The sequence below is a fragment of the Musca autumnalis genome, unplaced genomic scaffold (assembly GCF_047663935.1).
Source record: "Musca autumnalis isolate F117 unplaced genomic scaffold, ASM4766393v1 scaffold_4, whole genome shotgun sequence".
NCBI classification, from domain to species: domain Eukaryota; kingdom Metazoa; phylum Arthropoda; class Insecta; order Diptera; family Muscidae; genus Musca; species Musca autumnalis.
Window position 1 is genome coordinate 130,219,212 of NW_027411977.1, and position 6,312 is coordinate 130,225,523.

Genomic DNA, 6,312 nt, shown 5'->3' on the forward strand with positions numbered 1-6,312 from the left:
GGACCAATGTTTGCGTAGCAATATGGAAAGAAAATTAGAGAAAAATAAAACACGATGTGAAAGTATTTTTTCTAATCGCAGTGGACTGTATTTTTATTGATTTAACGTTCGTGGAACGGTATTACCTTTGTACAAAGGGTTTGACGAGTAGGACGTGATCCTATCGTTGGTGTTAGTTTTAATAACTCTAGCGTAGATACTGAAAGGCGGGCTATATAGAAACGTCACTCATTAGAATATGTCATTACCTTTCCTTTTATGTACGAAGTACATAGTCGTATTTTAAGGTAGTGGACAGACTCTAATGAGGAGAAAAATCATCCTTGGAACAAATTTAAGAATTAAAATGGGTTTAATAAAACCTCATAGCAAATTGTTCACATACTGTGATATCTAAAATATATTTTATATCAGAAAAATTGTGGAGTTTTTTTTTTTTTTTTTGGTATAGCGTTTGCAATTTAGTTTTTCAAAATAGTCTGGCTTAATCCCATTGTTGTTGTTTTAATATTTTAAAAACAACTAGTTTATTAGAGGAAAAGATTTAGCATTGTTCACCAAGGGGTAAGGCAGGGAATACTATAGTTTCAATTCTCGCCACAGAATCTCATCAGTTCCCTTGTTTTTAGTTTGTGGATATTCTCCACCGAAGTTATTTTTCAATAACTTTTTCAACAAAAAACTTGTTGTACCCAAACATCAATCGTCAGCTCGAAGTATAAAGGTAATTTTATGTCGGTAGAAATAACTAACAATGAATAGAAATTCATGAAAACAAATTTATAAATCCCAAAATTATTCATATTCAATTACAAAGCAAAGAAGATAGGATAATTCAGCTGCGCTAACGGTAACACGCGTTTGCTTCAAAATACGTGGAATCTGTAGGTATCGTAATATAGGGCTGTACCAAATCAATTTTAGTAAGCTAACTTTTGAGTTTGGTAAAAGTTTGAGAAATATTTTTTCAGATTTGTAAATTTAGTTGAAGTCTGCAGGGGTTTTGGAACTTCTGGACTTATTATCTCAGGAAGTATGACTTACCCCTGAAAAGAGACCAGAATAGCGGACCGTGAAAAGAACCTTCTTCAAAAAAACATAATCAAATAGATCCAATACGGGTCCTCAAACAGCACTTTTTCCAAATTTTGTGGGGGAGGTACTCGAAGGACGGACCGATATAGTCCACATTCCAACCTGACACAGGACTGGATGAAATAATACGATGTGTAAAGTTTCGACTAATCAAATCCCCTTGGCAGTTATCTGGCGGATTGCGGCGCAAGTACAATCTGCTGAAAAAAATTCAAAACGATTCGAGAGGACTCTCAAATTTCTCCTTTTCCGAAATTTGTGTGTGATATAGTCTTATCCGATCTATATCTGGAAGAAATATATGGAAAGTTTGAAGCAAATCGATTGTTTACTTCGCTAGTAATCGTTCACACAATTTTTCGAAAACAATTTTGAACTTTTTTGGGGGATATGTGGACCGACATAGCCTACATTCCAACTTTAACAAAGTTTGGGCAAAATATTACGATGTAAAAATTTGGTTCTAGTCGGTAGATCCGTTCGAGAGTTATCGTGCGCACCAGCCAGCTAGACATTAAGAGAGACAGATGAACGGACAGGGCTAAATAGATTCCAAATTGTCTGAAACGAATTTCGTCCAAACATAATTGGGATCTAAAACCAATATTTCGATGAGACACATCATTGGTTGTATTTTGTTTGTATCCCCTTTACCCTAAATCCTAAGGTATAAAATAGGTGGGATCATTGTAATATTTGTATAAAAAATCCAATTTGACAACTGAACTGAAAATTTCTCTGTCATGATAGAGACAATTTGTAGCATGGGAGGAAATTGTGGTTCTCTACACAAAACCCATTATATATTAGGCAATAGGCCCGTTATATAGCAGACACATTATTGCAATTTGCATCAGGGGAAAGGTCAATAGTTATTATTCCATATGCAGGCTACTTTGCCGGTATATGCCCTCCAGGAATTAAAATATGGACCAAAAATAAAATTTTTATATTTTTCATACAAAAGTAATGGTCTATGTCACTCGCTAAATAATATCAGATCATCATGCAAAATTATAGGCATTTTCTTCTACCTAAACTCGTACCTCGTGCAAAATTTAGTGACTATTGAGCTATAATTGCGACCTCTAGAGTGTAAATTACTACACTACAAACAAAAGCTGGATATATTAGGCTGTAGCTCTGTTCTCTGATCACGATCATCAACGTAATCGACATCAGTGCAAAGTTCAAGAGATCGTTTTCCAAATATAACTCAGAAGGGAAGAATGTGTCTTTCAAGAACAAAGATATAAACTGTATATTAAAATTTTTCACAATTTTCACACAAAAGTTCTGGTCCATTTAACCCTCTAAATATTATCCGATCGGCATCTCAAATTCTTCTCTTCTTTGTCATATATTCTGTTTTCGTAACCAAATTTGATCGTTGCGCGCAAAAGATATAACCGTTTTAATTATAATAATTAGAAAAAATTCTAAAAATCGCGGCTTAATATAGTAAGCGGTTATATCCTATTATCGTTAAGTCCCGGTCCACACTAGCGTGAATTTCATTAAAAAATTTCATGAAATTAGGTGTTCCTAAATCGAATTCCCCACTACGGCAATTTTATGATTTTACTCTACTATGGAGGTCGATCTAGAGACGCATAATTTCATGCAATTTTTTCAGTGAAATCACTCTAATGTGGACCGGGACTAACTGAATTCGTACCCTTTGCGATAATGCAAAAAATAATTCGAAAAGTCTCAATGGATTCGCGAAAAATCAAATTTGTTAAAGAATTTCTCGTATTTACAAACATATTTTTGAAACAATAGCCTAAGTCATGAAGGTTGTAGCCATAGTATTCACGTTATTTGCAAAAATACGAAGAAAATATGAGGAAAAAAATAAAAATCATATTATTCTAATTTTATTTTTTATGGTTTTATGGGAAAAGTTGAAGCAAAAATGCTTGAGTTCTTCGCTATTTTCGTCAAAATTTCACGCAATAATGAAGATATTCCATTGCAACAAATTTTTCGCCTATAGTTTTCCTATTAGCGAATATTTTTAGAGAATTATATTAAATCACAAGGAATTCCAATTGTGACATAACATTAAAATAATTATATTGAATATAGCATGAATATGAAATCAAAGCTAATATTGGTCCATTTTTACAGAATTTCCATTACTAACGGATGAAGATTCAACAACAGATTTTGGATGATCATTAGTATCTGCAGTGACAGATGGTTTATTACTATCTGCAGTAACAGATGGTATATTAATAGCCGGAGGAGGTTTATTCACGACATCAGGAGAATTGTTAGTATCTGCAGAAACAGACTTAGATTATTCGAAGGGTTAGCTTTGTGAGCCATAGCCGGAGCAGTTATGGGAGTCGGAGAATATAAACTAATTAAATTTTCCGAACTTACCCCAGAATTATCTGCAGCAATGGCTGCCAATTTCTTCCTCTTCGGAGAACCATCGGAAAATTCAAATTTATTGACCAATTTTTCAATTCTATCAAATTTTTTTAGCACTACATTAAATTCTTTTTTTTAAATTCAATAACTCAGATTTAGTATCTTTAAATAGACGATGGAAATTTATTTCGTGGTCTCTACATTCCGGACAAGACCAACGAAGGCCTTTGGTTTTATCCGTAATGTAGTCATACAACTTGCCATTAAAACCAGTGCATTTAAAGTGTGCATGGTTATCACATAGCCAGCATGGAATTAGACGTTCGTTAATGTTTCTAACATTGCAATCATTATACAAGCATGCCATTTTAACAGAACTATATAGATTAAAATAGCCTGAAAGTATGCTAAAGTATAGAAATGTTTGAATACTACAGAATTATTTATAAAAGAAAGTGACAACTTTATAATTAATGCCTAAAAGTATGCTTTAATTATTATATAGAGAAATAATTTTTTATACAACAAGAAGAAAATAAAGAAAAGAACACAAACGTCAAAACCAAAAGAAGCAAAAAAAATATAAACACTTTGGAGGTGGGAAAATTTTGCAAACTTACAATTATCACAAAATCACTTAATTATTATTAAAATTTACAAACTTCACACAATTCAAATGCAATTTTTAAAGAATTATTTTTTTTTCAAGTTCACACCAATTTATTCACTAAATCACGTGAAAATTAAAAAAATAATTTTGTTCATAACTAGGCGTTTACACACTGACAGTATTGGCAAGACAATACCCAATAGAAAATCGTGTCTTCGATGACATTTTCGTCGACGATTCGTTGACGAATGTTCCGAAATTGTCATGTACGACAACTTGCATGACCATGTCTTGCATTGTGTCTTGGCAACAAACCGAAAAATGCTCAAAGTGTGCTTTGAAACAATTGTATACATATTTATTCAGATATACAATTTTTGATTTGTAATAAATATAAAATTCTAAAGTCACAAAATTCAGAAACCGCCTTACCGATTAAAAAATTTTTATTTATACAACCTGAACTATGTAGAAAACGGTAAGTTGGAATAAATAGAATTAAATACTTTAAAATTAATTGTAGTTATTTTTGAATAGGTGCATTTAGGTTGAAGGACATTGAAAATTCCAGCGACTGTAAAATAAAACGCCTTTGGTTTATGGTAAGATTTTAGAATATTTGGGGGATATTCACGATATTCATTTAAAATCATTTCTTTTTGCAGAATCCAAAAATAAAAGTAGGTCGCCTTTCGGTCGGCTGGGCTAAGAAGTGTAAGGTGTGGTAAAGCTGGAAGAAAATGGTGGATTGCAGAACATACGGGAGCTAAGTATTATTAATTGTTTAACTAATTTATTTTGTAAAAATTATATATTTTATAATTAAATAAAAATTTGACACACGACAATATAAACGAAATTGTCTTTAATTGTGTCATCGATGACTAATAGCAAGACAGGGTCTGCGAAACAGTCGTCGACGAAATATGGGGATTTTAGTCATCTAGATCGTCGTCGACGACAACTTCGCTTACCCTGTCGCCCAAGTTGTCGTGCATGAATACTGGGACACTTGTGTGAAAATGTCGTTAACGATCCCAAAGGGCTGTCTGCAAAGAGTCGTGAACGAATTGGAAATGTCGTGCACGATTCATCAATGTTGTCTTAAAGACACTTTCTACTGGGTAGCAAAGTTACAAACCCTTTTCACCAATACATTCATAAATTTCTCTACCCAGCAAACACAATGTCGGACGTCCGACGCGTCTGCTCAAAGTCGGAAGTTTTTTCCGACACGTCTTACCGAATTCGTTCCGAACTCTGTCCGACTAGTCTGACGAACTTTATCCCTCTCTCTTGAGTGCTCGGGTTTTAATTTCAAACAACAAATTTGGTTTATTTTTGTTATGCGTGTTGATGTATGGTAGTGTTTAAATGTTATTCATAGTGATCGGTTGCATACAGTTTGTTTTTCCACCAAATCGCGCATTTAACACAGCATAAGATGATATTAAAACCTTTAATATGTTTATAGTAGATAAACTTTTAAAGGATTTGTATATTTCATGAATTAACTGTGTATTTTCAACATCTTTTAATAATAAATGCTCTGTTCAAAAACCTGCAAGAGGCTACTATTTTTTACTACGATAACATTTTTTCCTTTATGTTATCGGAAGAAACAGTAAAAATTAGTAAATTCTTTTCAGTTCTGGAACAGACCAAATACAAATTCTGGTCAAATGCTGGTAAATAAATCAGAAATTCATACGATAGTTAATCTGACTTCGGACCAAATTAGGTCCGAAAGTCGGCAAACACTTTCGAATTTCATAAGATTTTACTTCCGAATTCGGACCGATATCTGTGCGAAAGTCGGTCCGAAAGTCGCCTAAAACATCCGATTTTCATCCGAATTTCGGTCAGAGAACACGTCAACCACGCTATATGACTTTCGGTCAGAGTTCGGACCGAATTCAGATCCGAACTCGGATGTTTCATCCGACTTTCGGACCGAATTCGGTCCGAACTCTGATGTTTCTTCCGATTTTGGTTTGCTGGGTATACATATTTAACAATTTACAAATGAATTTGTGAAAAAGGTTTGTATTTTTGCTATTGTCTTGCCAAGACTGGCATTTGTAAACGCCGGGTTAGAACATAAAATACAAACACTTCTAAACGATCAGAGTTGCCAGATGTGTTTTTACCACTTTTTACTCGAAAAGCGTTGCTTTACTTTAGACACCGTACAATTCATATGGGAGCAGTTTACAACTTTAACT

General features: G+C 33.6%; 1 long non-coding RNA gene across 1 annotated transcript; it reads left to right on the plus strand.

Annotated features, from left to right (window-relative positions):
* The first annotated feature begins 4,463 nt into the window (after window positions 1-4,463).
* Window positions 4,464-4,853, plus strand: LOC141401080 (uncharacterized). Its single transcript, XR_012412269.1, has 3 exons — window positions 4,464-4,565; window positions 4,625-4,689; window positions 4,753-4,853. It is a non-coding gene; the product is annotated as an uncharacterized lncRNA (long non-coding RNA).
* Window positions 4,854-6,312: the final 1,459 nt, after the last annotated feature.